The sequence below is a fragment of the Papio anubis genome, chromosome 3 (assembly GCF_008728515.1).
Source record: "Papio anubis isolate 15944 chromosome 3, Panubis1.0, whole genome shotgun sequence".
In the NCBI taxonomy this organism is placed as follows: Eukaryota; Metazoa; Chordata; class Mammalia; order Primates; family Cercopithecidae; genus Papio; species Papio anubis.
This window is the reverse complement of record NC_044978.1, coordinates 74,481,471-74,496,387: the sequence shown is the minus strand read 5'-3', so window position 1 is coordinate 74,496,387 and position 14,917 is coordinate 74,481,471. Positions and strand designations below refer to the sequence as shown.

The following is a 14,917-nucleotide window of genomic DNA, read 5'->3' as shown; positions in this document are numbered from 1 at the left end:
AAACTCCAAAAGTGTATTTCAACTATTCATACGATGATTGACTAAACTTGTTTTACCTTATGGAACACCCTTACTGTGTAGAGCTGTGAGAAATTCAATAATCATTATTTAATGTGGACAACAACAGATAGATCAGAGAAACAACAAACATGGACATATCTATACATAATATACACTCCTTTTCTATCCAAAAATCTGACAAAAACCTTACACAATGATCAGTTAACACCATTTTAAGGACAAGGATGTGGCAAAACAATTTTAAAGATTTTTGTAAAATAAAAGAAAAAAGTTGTTTTAATTGCTAATGATCAAGTTTTAACCAAGAATTTACATATGCATCATCAAAACAGTAGCTTGAAACTGAAGTTTGATCCTTGAGAAATAAAGCTTTTAAAGTACATGTCTAAATTCTCTTTTCTTTATTATGTTACATTTCATTTACTTTAGGTTTTCTAGTGCAATTTAAATAAGAAATAAATAGAGAATATGGTAATCTCCTTAGATCAGGTACAAAGGCTGTGAAAATATTCCCTGCATTTTGCACACGGAATATGTTCAAATTTCTAATCTGCAAAGAAAAGTGCATTATCTTTTTTGAAATGGCATTTGAAGATCTCTCCATCAGTGAACATTCTTGGGCATATGGATTTTATAATAACAGCAGTGTATATTAGTTTTTTTTATTTATCACTAACTGATAACATATACAGTAAAATATAATTTCCGTTTTCTTATCTAAGGGCAGAAAATCCCAATCTATTTCTGAATCTCACTTTTGAACAAGGAAAGAACGACCCAACATGGCATTTTTGATTTCCAACGTTTAAACACATAACGTTTGTGTGCTGTGGCAGCATCTTAGCTTCTGGAATTTACGCTCGACATGAAACATAAACAATAAACAATTCAGTTCACGTTATATATAACGTTATATATAATATAAAAATTATATATATTATATATAACGTTATATATAATATAAAAATTATGTATATTATATATAATATCTCACACACGCACACTCTTAGACTTTCTCAGTGTTCATGAAACTCACAATCTACCTCAGGCGCTCAAAGGCGCTCAAAGGTCTGAGGCGCCACAGAGAGGCTGCTCCAGCAAGCCTTGGGCACAGTTGCTTGCTGGACAAGACGCCAACTTGGCAAGGTTATGCCTCTGGCAAAGGCAGATTCGTCAGAATAAAGTCGCCACAGGCTCAACCAGGCAAAGCATGAATGGCCCTTTCAGCAGGAGCCTGAGAGGAGGGATGTTATTCAGTCCAGCAACCCTATTTACTTTTTTTCGGTATCCCCAAACTCCCGTTTTTTAAGGCTTTCCGCTTCAAGAGAGCCAGAATTGAAGCCTGGGTTGGCGGCAGTGCAGGTACCTGCTCACCTAAGCATCACCCTCTTCATTTTCCAGACTCCTCCATCCGCTTGTCCAAGTATAACTTTTGAATAGATTCAGCAAGAGTGAGGCAGGAAAGGTAGGAAGGTGAGAAAACGCGCGATATCAACTCGCAAAGCTCACTGAACTGCCTTGATGATAAAAGGCGGGCACAGGGACTACGTGGGTGGTGGCGGAAAGGGCGCGGGACACGCCTCGCAGAGAGAGAACAGTGGGCGGGGCCACGTGCCGGTATCAGAGTTCGCAACTCGAGCTCCCAGTGGGCTAGCTAAAAGTCCCAGCCTGCAAGCCAACCGCGCTCAGCGGGCGACTGGCCGGATCCCAGCGCTCTGCCCCTCGCCCAGCCTGCGAGCGCGTGGTACGAAAGCGCGTCTGCATCCATGCCCCAGCCGGGGGAGCTGGAGGCGCTCGCAGTCCGAGGCGAGTGATGCTAGGCTGAGCGCGTGGCGGCCCGTGTCGTGCCCCGCTGAGCCAAGTGCGGAAGGACAGCGGCGCGCTTCAACTCTGCTTGCCGCGCGTAGGGCGGGGCGCGGCTGGGGGGCGGGGGGCCTGGCCGCCCGCGGGGAGCTGTGGACGAGCAGGCGCGCTGCGGACCCGAGGGAGGACACGGTTAAAGCATTGCTATCAACTGTGAACCCAGAGAGTCCTCCTTAGTGAACACGCTAACTCTGAAGCCTCCCTTACGCCCCTGAACCACCGAAGGCGGCGACACCTGATTCAGCGCACAAACACGGGTCCCTTCTGTCCCGGATACAATTACGCGGCAGAGACACACTCAAACTCGCGCGGGGCAGCCAAGAGACGAGGTGAGCGGAGGGAACACGCCGTTCCAGCGGGCGGAAGAGGGGCGGGCTGGGTGGAGGAGAGGGGCGTTGTTTGCTCCCTGAGGTGAGTGCTGGGCGAATGGCTGCTATCCAGGGCGGGGGGTGGGGGGGTAGGAATTAGAAAGCACAGATGGGGTTGGGCTGAGGAAATTAGGAGTGGATAGAGGGGGCTGACGGGGTAGGGAGAAAGGCTAGGGGTTGAGGGGATGTGAAGGAGATCTTTTTAAGCTGGCCCCTGTTAGCGCCCGCAATCCTGTTTCTCCCATATGGCATCCGTTTGAGGGTTCTCTCGCGTATGTGCGTTCAAGGCAGAGGGGAGGGTATAACAGGGAGGCGATTCGGCCGAGGGCCTTGTACTTGACCCCTGAAGGGATGGGCACCGCGGCGCCCAGAGGCCGGAGCCAGCTGCCACGGCAGGGATAGAGATGGGGGACCAGGAGGAGCTTCGGAACCTCTTCAACTCCCCCTTACTCTTCCCCCTAAGGAGGAACAAGAGCGGGATGTGTTGGGGGTGGTGAATGTCTCAGGGCTGTACAAGCTCGCTGAGACCTTTCGGGGCCCGCCGTTTCCGCGTGCCCTCGCGACCCTCGACAATGGACAGTGTACAGTGGTGGCAGGGTTTCACGGGTCCCCGCGCCGATCTGGGAGTGGTACGGGGTGCCCTTGTATTAGAGAAGCCTGTGTGGGCCCCTGGGATTAGAGAAGAGGTGAGCGCCTGCGGGCGGGGAGAGAAGGACGCGCTGCTGGCAAAAAGAAGGGCGCCTTCCACGGACTGGAGGAGCGGCGAGGGAGCTTGGGATGTGTGTTTTGGATTTGAAGGAGGCAAACCGCATCGGAGAGTGCAAGTAGATGCAGTGCGTCGGGGCAGAAGGACAATCCGAGGAGGCGGGCCGGGTACCCACTCTCTATATGCAAACTCGCTGGTTTAATTGAGGATTTATAAAATTGAGTACGGTAAACGTGCCATTGTGCAGCACTCCCTTAGGAAAGGAATAGCCTTTGTACCTGTACCGCGAGTTCCCATCACCTTTCAGCATCTAGGCGGGGAGAGGAGAGAGGGTAGAGAACTTCTGAGAGCGTCCTGAGAACTAATGTGAATGGCTGGATTGCGCTAACTAGGCGTTCTCAGCGGAGAATGTCGCCAAGGGAAGGAGTGGGTGGCTGTATCAAACCAGGCGTGCTCTGGAGAATCACCTTTATTATGAGCCAGTGTTAACAGTGACGATAGAGTCTTTTATTTCTGGTGGGTCCTATTGGTAAAAATTAGAAAAAAACCCACACTACTCCAAATACTCCAAAAATCTTCAGTCCCCTCAGGCTGTTACCTTGTACTACCAGTTCTTCAGGATCAGTATCGTGAATGTTAGCAGTTTGGCTAGATGCCAAATCGTTGTTATAATTTCTGATAATTTCATGTTCAAAAACGTCTATATTCATTCAGAATTGGCGTGCTTCTGACGTATCCCCAGAAAAAAATTTGGAGGAAGGACAGACAGTGTCTTTTTTTCTCTTCTTTTTAAAAAACGTTTATTTTAGGTTTTGGGGTTGTTACATAGGTAAACACATGTCACGGGGGTTTGTTGTACACATTATTTCATCACTCAGTTATTAAGCCCAGTACCTAATAGTTATCTTTTTTTTTTTTTTGAGACGGAGTCTCGCTCTGTCGCCCAGGCTGGAGTGCAGTGGCCGGATCTCAGCTTACTGCAAGCTCCGCCTCCCGGGTTTACGCCATTCTCCTGCCTCAGCCTCCCGAGTAGCTGGGACTACAGGCGCCTGTCACCTCGCCCGGCTAGTTTTTTTTTTTTTTTTTTTTTTTTTTTGTATTTTTTAGTAGAGACGGAGTTTCACCGTGTTAGCCAGGATGGTCTCGATCTCCTGACCTCGTGATCCGCCCGTCCCAGCCTCCCAAAGTGCTGGGATTACAGGCTTGAGCCACCGCTCCTGGCCCCAATAGTTATCTTTAACCAATATTTTAATAGTGTTAAGAGTAACCGCACTTTGTCCCCAGGAGATTTTAAAGAGTCATGCATCTCAATGTTATATAGTAAAGGAGACCAGAAGTTTGTGTTAATTGAATTAAATCTTAGCCAGCTTAGTTTTCTCCTATAGAAACTATCTCTTGGTGTTTTGAGGTTTTGCTTTAGGAATGTGTCTGTGTTCAGCAACTATTCTAGATAATGCCAGGTAAAAACACTCTAGTATTGTATGATTTGCCTGCCACCTACAAGGTTAAGTTGACATCTAGTGTTGTGTGTCTTAGTATTATACGAGTCTTTATAAACTACAGTAAATCATAGTGCCCCGATATTTAGTAAAAGCTTGATTCTCCATTAGGAGGTTGGGCATAACTGAGCCAAAACTATACTTCTGCCTTTTTCCAGGCAATACTTCTATACAGATTCAAACTCTTTTTAAATCTAAGATTTCTGGAGGACTGTGCTTGTTGTATTTAAGCTTGGTATGCATCTTAAAATAAATAAACCAATATAGTAAATAAAGATGCTTATCAATTTTTTTTGGATAAAAACTACTTTTTGTTTAAAGATTTTGACAGTTTACATTTCCCAATAATTTAAATTAAAACATTTTATTGCACCTTATGAACAACTGTCAGTTTCATTACCGTTTAAACATTGCTGAAAATCCCACCTTCAATCCTCAAATCCTTTTTAAAATCATGCGCCTGTTTATCAAGTAATATCAATTTGTTGCTTTTTATTCATGCTAGGATTTTCCAACATACACCTGGGAATTTCTAAGATACACTTGGAGAGTGAGAACTTTTGATTATTTATGCAAGGTATCCCATTTATTTGACATCATCTGCAACGGTACTTATTTACATAAGCACATTTTCTAGGTAGCTGACTCTTCACACCATTAATTACTGAAACTTAAAAAAAAAAAAATGAGCCATTGTAACCCACAAGCAATTTCTAAATCTTACTGTCTTCCTTGTTCCCTTGGAGAATATTGGATGTAAGTTATTCTTTCTTTTTGGGTTGTCTTTATGAATTCATAAAGAATTGAATAGTGCTATTCGCTGAGGTGTATAGAGCTGTTTTTGTTTATAGTAAATGGTCTCAGCCTGCTGGGTTGAAATACTAGAATGGAGACAGAAGTACCATTCTTCTTTTTATGTTTTTTTTTTCTGGGTCCTCTTTCTGTTATCGGCTATCACTTTCTGCTGCTGTCAGACCGTGAGCGGGCCCTGCTGCTATATTATCTGTTGTCTTTTGTTTTCCATTAAATGATGTGGGCTATTGCCTGAGTATAAATCCTGTAAACTTTGTGACAGATACTTTCTGTTTACGTGCTTTATTTGTGGTTTGAATTGAGAACTGAAATGTTTAGGTTTCCAGAAGGGTGGCCTCTATACAAAAGGTTTTAATGTATTTTTTATAGAAAAATTTGTGTATGAGATCTTTAGGAGGGTGTCTTAATTTCAGACAGTTAAGTCTTCTGGAAAAGCTTGGTGTTTCTGAGAAACTGAAGCAGCCCTTAAAAAAGATTTACTTTTTTATGATAGGCCCAGATTGTCTTTGTTTAGGAATATGTATACTAGGATATTTTACATATTACTTTCTGCCATTGAAACTTACTAACCATAATGTAGTGTAGTTAATATTTTTCTACCCTGGAAGTCCGGAATAAGAAGTATTATTTGAGAACCCTGCTACTTGAGGCTACGTTAATTATTTAAATATTATTTTGCAAATGTACTTATGGAGGAGGTACATAATAAATATGATTAAAATGATTTAATTTGGTCTTGAAAACAGCGGTAATCATATCTCCTTAAACTGAAGCATTTCATAAACATTCATTCTTTTATTCAACAAATATTTGTTGAAAGTATACTATGTGCCAAGCACTGTGCTCTGGGGATGTGCATACAGTTAAGGCCCTGGGAGGGCTCTAGGCTTAAAAGGGGGAGATAAGAAGGAAACAGGCTATTTTCAATATCTGCAGTATAGTGCTGACTGTTCTATAAGTGCCATGATAGAGATATACACACAGTACCCTGAGCAGAAAGTTGGAAGTGGTCAATTCTGTGTGGGAATGGGAGATTTGAGGGTTTCTTAGAGGGTGACATAAAAAATGAATCAATGGAGGCAGGAGCAAGATCGTGGAGGGCTGTTTGCCATCCTCAGGAGTATGAACTATTTTCAGTTCAAGGTTGTTTTAAACTAAGGAGTGATGTGATGAGAAAACAGCTCTTAGAGCAATCTAGAAGGAGGGATCTGAGGAACGTGAGATTTGAATGGTAGTTTAGAAGGTATTGCGGTGGCCTTGGTAAGAGAGTTTGAGGTCCTTGTACCAAAGTGTTTGCAGTGGGATGAAGAAAAGGGTTTGGTTACAATGATATTCAGGTGGTAGAACCTCTAAGATTAGGTGACCGATTTGGTGGAGGATTGCGAGTGGGTGGTATAGGAGGATGGGATAGGAACTTAAAAGGAGATCCAGATTTGAGAGCAAGCGTGATAGTTCAGTTTTAGACATGTAGAACATGAAGTGCTTATAGAAAATCGAACTGGAGATGTGTGTCCAATGAATCATTGCATGTGAGTTCTGAGCAGCGAGGTTCTGGGCTAAATAGGCAGGTAGATAAATGGTGGGTAGATAAAAGGATAGACACACAGAAACATTTAGGATTTTTCAGTGTATAGGTAATTATAAACCATGAAAGTTGATAGGTTTTCCAGGGCAAGTACCAAAAGTTAATAGGGAAACAGAGGCCTGGGGAGATCCTAAAATTTAATAGGTAGAGAAATAGGGAGCAATAAAGAAAAATGAGAAGGTACAGAACAAGAGGCAAGAGGAGAATTAGGGGGGTGTAACTTTTAAAAGCAGCTGAAAAATGAGAAAATTTCAGAAAGTGAGAAGGTCAGGTACTGAAATGAGGGATATTAGACAGTCTCGGTTCCCACCCCGTCCCAAGCCCCGAATAGCTCTGTGACCTTGAGCTCACAATTTAGTTTCATTTCCTCATTTTCCAAATGGGGTGAGAAGCACCTACATTATAGGGCTACTGCAAGGAGGATCGGATGAGATAAAAGCTGTCAAGCACAATGCCTGGGAGGTTACTGGTTTGTGTTTAACAAATGCTAACTGTTTTATGGAAACCAGGACTTGAATTTGTGTTTAGAAGGTCCGTAGTCATTTTTGCTTTCACAAGTACTCGCTCTCAGAATTCACGGAGATTGATTGAAAATACATGTTTAAGATGAAAACTTGATCATACTTTTAACTTTTTTAAAGCCAGTAGAATAGCAGCCATTGAAAATTTTGAAGGGAGCAGATGGAGTCAATTGAACAAAGTCCTTGAAGAGAGAGTGGAAATTGCCTCAAGAGCGTTGCAGAGATGTTGGGTTTCTCAGGACAATCCATGCTTCCACCAGTCTGGAGGATTGTGTTTATAAAGCACCCGGTAATTAAACCTACAGGTTTCTAATGTCCTGTTTAAAGTACTCTTAGTATTTTAAGTGTGTTCTAGTTCCTTAGGTAATCTATAAGGACGTTGATTATTCATTTTAGTAGTAGCTGAAAACAAACTCAGAAAACAAACAGATGATTTCAAAATTTAACAAAATGTAATTTAATATTTGATGATTCCTAAGAAACTTCTATACCTCATAGGTCTTAAAAATCAACATGTGAAAAATAATTATTAGCCTGTGTGATAGGGGAAGGACTGATTTGTAGAGGTTTGTTTGCTTCTTTTTTGTCAAATTTAGATTACTATGGTAATATTTAAATATACCTAATTTTTTCCTAGGATTTTCTGTTTGAATGAAGTGATGCTTTATATTAGAGATAAACATTTTAAATTAGATTTCTATTTTAATATGTATATAATTTTATTACTCTGTAATTAATGCATAATTTGAGAAAATGTTTACATCTTTGCACTGGTGTGGGAATCAACAATTGAACATACTGTTTACTAATAGGTTATAAGGCATATTATAAATAATTGTTGTCTCATTACATATTTGTTGAACAAAACAAAATCAGATGTTCCATATTTTTAAGATGAAATGAATTTTTTATCTGTAGTTTTAATATTTGATTATATTCTTTACCTGAAAATCGCTAGCCACACTCTTTGTTATCAGCACCTCTCTATTTTACAGTTGCGTTTCGGTGCTTTTATTTTTTCCCCCACTGTGCTTAGTCCTTCATGATTTATGGTCCTGTTATTTGTAAAGCATAGTAATCTGAGCAGGTGATTTTCAGTTTAGGATTTCTTCTAGTTACATGTTATATATTCACCAACTCAGTTTTAGACTGTATATTGCCATGCTCAGCACTCCCTTACAGAGATAACAGATACCAAGTTGAAATTGACTTATACAGAATGCCACACTTAGGTAAGCATTTAGAAGTGCGTAGCCAAAATAAAAATAGTACCTTTGGTTTATGAATGGCAGGATATCTAGGACAGTGTAGTTCGTATTCTCTGAATGGACATTCGTGTAAATATTAAAATATTTAGATTAGATGGAAAGATGCATAGTAGGAACATTTCAGAAATAGTTTGCTTGTAGCGTTGTACTATGTATCTGAATTGTTAATTTGGAGTAATCACTGTATTGATTTTATTTTGAAGGTATAATCTATTTCCATTGACTTGATGTAAGTAACAGAAATGCATCTGCAAGGAGTCCAGTTCATTAAAGACATTTACATTCATATCTGATTTGGTAAATATTTGCTTGATTTGAGAATATTATATAACAAAATATTTGTGAAATCATTTTGTGCTTTTTAATTGTTTTGAAGAAATTTAATATTCAAAATACTTCAAGACACCAAATCATGACTTTTTAGTTATTACATTAGCTATAACTTGCTTTAATAAGTAAAAACTATGGGGCTAATTTTCTTCCAAGTGAAACATTAAGTTTAAATGAATTTACAAAGTAGAATCAAGTGCGTAAACATGCTGTATGTTCTCTAATAGGTTCCTGAAAAGCTGTATATAAATTCAGCTTTTATAAATGGAGTCATATTTATAGAATTTAAGAAAATAGGGCAAACATTTAACATTTCTTAAATGTTAAGTGATGGGCATACAGATGTTTGTTATGTTCATCTTTATATTTTTCTGTATGTTAGAAATAGTTTACAGAAAAAAAATTGTGGATAGTGACATTAAAGCACATTATATATTAAATATACCCAGGGACTTTGCTATTTAGAGGAATAGCAACATACAATTTACCATAGAAAAAAATCCTATTTTGATTATTAATACCTGTTTTGCAAATTCAAATTTTTTAAAGGGCTTAATTAAGCAGACACACACACACACACACAACAACAACAACAAACTTGGACACACTTCTATAACACATCTTGAATATAGTCTCATCTGTTGGAATTTGTTAAACTTCTACACTTAAGTCTTAATCTGATTCTACCTCATTCTCATAATATCCATTATTCAGAGGCATCAACAGGAAGAATTAAATTTTAATTTAAAAAATTGTTTTTACTAGCAACGGAATGAGTGATTCAGTGGTGGTGTCTTCCTGCTTTGAGAGAGCTGTCCTAAGACTAGGCCGTTAGTGCTCCGCAGCAGGCCCTTCCTCTGGGTTCTTTTCATGAAGAAGGCCCTTGTGTTTTACATAGATTTTGCATTTGTGCTGGTGTCCCTATTGAGTTGTTCTCACCAAGCCAATCTGGGGAGCAGCTCTTAGGGGAAAACTAGTCAAACAGGTTTACCTGTCTATTCAAAAGGAGGGAAAAATGGTGAAATGTATGGATAAAGGCCAAGAATAAAACTGTTTTAAGGAATGTTCATGCTGATCACTGACTTTATTTTCTCCTGTTTTGAAAATACTTTGTAGACATTTGTGAGAATGTATCTTAATGGAGATAAAGTGAGAGTCAGAGAAACTGTAAGGGGAAGTAAGTTAGAAGCAGGGGATAAGGACAAGATGGGGAGAAGGAAGGGAAAAATATTGGAGAAAAAAAACTCAAGAAGAAAAGAATAGTGTTTCAGTGTCATATTTGGGCTTTATGTAAACTGAGTGTGTTATAGCAGGAAACCATGGTATTGATCTGAGAATGAATTTAATTAAAACTGACAAAACCCCCCACATGCCTGTGGTCCTCAACATCCAAAATAGGGAACACCTTGCCAGGGCAGGGCTGAAGTTTGCTAGGAATATTGGTGGGAAACTGTTACAGTTAACCATCTCTGACACTAATCTTATATTAGAGATACTACTTGGTTTCCCCTAGTAAAGTGTTAGATTCATACAGCATTATTGTAGTTTGCAAATCTCTTACACATATATTTCTACTGTTTAGTCCTCATTCTGCTCCTGGAGCATTGCCCTATAGGTAGTAGCATTTTACAGCTCATAACTTGATAGAGTCCCAAGTAACCGTTTGAGTCAAAATGACAATCTAGTCCGGGGAATTTGGTGTTAAAACTAAAGCTTCTTGCCTAGAGCAAGTTCTTGAACTACAGCTCACCACCTGCCTCGTGTTCTGGGGATGCTGAACCTTGATCCCACTGAAATTACCTTTAAGTAATTTCACTGTAGTCCTCAGTAATCTCCTCCTCTGCTCCATGCTTCTTTCCTGCTCCTTGAGAGTCCCTTCCCCTTTCTCATCTGTAATGGTGAGACTCCCCATCTGATCTTTGGTTGTGCCTCTTCTTCCTTCCTGGCATTTTTAATAACATCTTTTGTCCCAGCACCTCTCCTCTTCTCTGATCTCAGTCTTTTGGTGTAGTTCTTGATGCTCATAGATTGGATTTTTACTTATATATAGATGATTCACAAATCCGTACTTCTAATTGTGATTTCTTCTATACTCTCAAGAGCTTAGAGTTCCCAGCTCAACTTCCTAACTCAGATCTGACATCCCCATTTGTCTCAGTCTTCAAAGACAGATTTTGGTGTTGTGGAATTCACTCTTTTTTACCCTTTATAGCTAATCTATTTCTAATTTGATCGCTATGTCCTTCATGAAGACCTTCTTCCCATGCCTGAGACTTTCCATTCACCTCCTGATGTCTTGGTGTAGTTCTGCATCACTTCTTCACCGTTGGTGTTAAATGACTGTTTTTCACCATTACCTTGACCTTCCATCACCTCCCACTGCCCATAACCATCAGTCACTTGTCCTTACTGACCCACTTGCCTTCGAGTGTGATTTGACTATGCGTTTATTTTCACATGGAGATCTAAAATTTTTAGCCTGGCTTTCGAGGCTTTCTATTGTCTAGCTGCTTTCTGATCAGACTTATTTATTTGCTCATACTCCTCAATAGGATTCTATTCTATTTACCCACTGGGGCATTCATTTCAGGATATCCCCCCTCTTGAGATGTCCTGCCTTTTTTTTCTTCTGCACTTCTAAATTCTCACCCAAGGTTTTGACACTCAAGTCCCACCTTAGACTGTGGCTTCCCAGTCTCTGTCACTTTTCTGTGACTTTGATTTGTACATATATTCATGTTAACAATTAGGTTTCATTCTGCCTCTAAGGAGAGTATGAACTCTTAGAGGGTGCAGTCTCTTGTCTCCTCATGCACCTTGGACAAACACTATTGATCAGAGGTAAGATATTCAGACATGGTTGAATGGTATCTTTAGTTTGTCAAAAAACATATTTTCATTAAAAAAATAAATGAGTCACAATTTAAAAACTAAAGGTAGGTGATTTCAAACCCCTCATTTGTAGTGAAAGGGGCAAAGTCTTTATGGGGTGGTTGTCTCGCATTACACAGCTAGTTCAATTATTCGCTGGCAGAGTCGGAACTAGCATTCAGATTTCCTAGGTCCTAATCCAGCATCTTCTATCTGTACCATATAAACATTCTCCAAAATTGTCACTGCCATATGTCAGATAATAGTTTGGCTTTTGAAATTTTAGTATCATTTTGGCACAAATATATCGTGTCAATGTTTAAGTATATTTATCTAATTTTCACAAGACAATGGCAATGATATGCAAAAGACTTTCTCTGGACTTGCCTCATTGTGGTGAATATCTGTTATAATCATAGATACTTAGAAGACGCAAAACTGTACATTCTTACCTGTTAGTAAAGGAACATTAGATAAATTCATTCTGTTTTTCTGCAGAAACTACCAACATTTTTCCACTTCTGGGGAATAATAAAACTGCTGTTTTTTATCTAATACTCAACCTATCTAATACAACCTTGTCCTAGTGATGATGGTAGAATTTTATAAAATAGGGAAGTTTGTTATTTGTTCACCTGTGAAGATGTTCAAATAATTGAATAGGAAAATACCTAGAATTTTGTTTCTTGTTCTAATTTGCTTGTTTATATTTGGCCAGTTTTGTCCTGAAAACATGTTTGATACATTACATGAAAATTTATTTTGTGACTCTTAATAATGTTAAAAATACATTTAAACTAGTGATAGTAAAGAAAGGATATCTTCATTAGTGGCGGAAAGAATCCCATGATCTTTTGTGATTCTACATTACTGTAGCCTTAAGAATCTCTAGTAATGTTGTGTTGAAGCTGTTTCTCCTACATGTGAATATGTTTCATTGCAGGAGAAGATGAAAATTTGATCTGGATATTCACCAGATTCACTTGCTGTATTCTAATTAAAATCCCAATAAAAGAGAATTATGAAGAGTACTGACAAACATTTTAAAACATCAATCATTGTTTTTGTATTTTTTAAAAGAAAATGTATACATGTTAGACTGTAAAGCCTCAGATAATCTCAGTTGTATGATTTATGAAACTTTTCTCACTTGTGTAAAGGTGGGATCAGAATCAAAACAAAGAATTTCCATATTGTTTGCTGAATGTTTATCACATGATGCAGATGCGTGGAGATAACTGTACCAGTCTAGTCTTGGGGAATTGTAGAAATAGAAAACCATATCTTAGGGCCGGGCGCGGTGGCTCAAGCCTGTAATCCCAGCACTTTGGGAGGCCGAGAGGGGCGGATCACGAGGTCAGGAGATCGAGACCATCCTGGCTAACACGGTGAAACCCCATCTCTACTAAAAAAATACAAAAAACTAGCCGGGCGAGGTGGCGGGCGCCTATAGTCCCAGCTACTCGGGAGGCTGAGGCAGGAGAATGGCGTAAACCCAGGAGGCGGAGCTTGCAGTGAGCTGAGATCCGGCCACTGCACTCCAGCCTGGGCGACAGAGCGAGACTCCGTCTCCAAAAAAAAAAAAAAAAAAAAAAAAAAAAAAAAAAAAGAAAACCATATCTTATTCTTTAGGATACACATATATATGGATATAAATACGTATATGTATATACACATAGATATTAGAAGACACAAAACTATACATTCTTACCTGTATAATCATAGATACTTAGAAGACACATATTTACATATATAGATATATATATACACATATATATATATTTTAAAATGAGGTATGTGATCAAGACATAAGTGTTTTAATACCACTGTTTTCTTTATTAAAAAGGAAAATTGCATTTTTAAAAAATTACAAACTTTTATCCTTATTGTCTAAATTTGGTTTCTGGAACAGAAACATCAGTGTTGCCTGGTAACTTGTTAGAAATGGAAATTCTTGGACTCATCCCAGATCTGTAAAATCAGAAACCATGAGGGCAGGCCCCACAGTGTGTGTTTTAACAAGCCCCCCAGGTGATTGTGAGGCGTGCTGAAGTTTTAGACCCTCTTATAGATATCTCGTGAATTCACTTTTCTCACAAAACGAAAAAATTCTGATCATCTTAAGGACAAAAGAAAAATTAAGTTTAGATTTTAAAATGCTTTCCGGGTTAGTTTTATAAACTAAACTCGTATCTTATTTTACTTACTAATTGGTTATTGAGGCATCAACAAATATTTTTAGTTGAGATAAACCTATACATTTCTCAGTTTATTAAAAAAAAAACAGGATTGAATTAGTTGTTTATTTTGGTATACTTTGCTATGACATTGTGTAAGTGTAGCCTAGATTTTCTTAATTTTTAATCACAGGGAATAAAGGGGAAGAGGATTGAAAAAAGTCCAAAACCTTTAGTCCTAGGCCTCATCCCCAGAAATTCTTATTTGATTGAACTTCGTTGTAGATGGCAGGTTTTCAGGCATCTCTATTTTTCCAAAGCTTCCCAGGTGATTATTATGTGCAGTTGGACTATAGCCATATGTTCAAAGATTGGCGCATCTACCACATATCGGTTCATTTAAAAAATTGCCCATTAGATCTATTAGGTTCTTTTATTATTTTAAGCAAATTGTCCTTTCATGTATGTTTAATTTAAAAATATTCTTTTCCAATAGGTTATTGGTATTGTTGATTTGCTTAACCATGTTATTGATCATTTCATTACTCTTTATTCAGCCTCATGGTTTTGCTGTAAATCTTTGCTTATTCAAAATGCACTCCAAGCACCAGTAGTCCCATATCACTAGAGAGCTTGTTTCATAAATAGGTATGATGGGGCCCCACCCTACATGTACTGAATCACAATTTATATTTTAATAGTATCCCTATAAAGTGTGTCTTACATTAATGATTCTCTATAACTTAAAATTTAAAATCAAGGTAAATTCTTTTTCCTTTCATTTTGTTTCTTAGAATTTATTGATTTGACCTTAACTACTTTTGATGAACCAAAGATATCAATCTCATTAAACCTATTATTAAACCCTTTTTTTCCCAGTAAGTTTTAGAATAGT

At 38.9% G+C, this 14,917-nt stretch overlaps 1 protein-coding gene across 2 annotated transcripts in view; it reads left to right on the top strand.

The window, feature by feature from the left end:
* The first annotated feature begins 1,646 nt into the window (after positions 1-1,646).
* Positions 1,647-14,917, top strand: part of UGT8 (UDP glycosyltransferase 8) — an 85,756-nt gene continuing 72,485 nt past the window's right edge. For both annotated transcript variants that reach the window (XM_003899114.3, XM_017959008.2), the window contains exon 1: positions 1,647-2,213. The gene's annotated coding sequence lies outside the window, so the exon portion shown is untranslated. The remainder of the gene's footprint in view (positions 2,214-14,917) is intronic.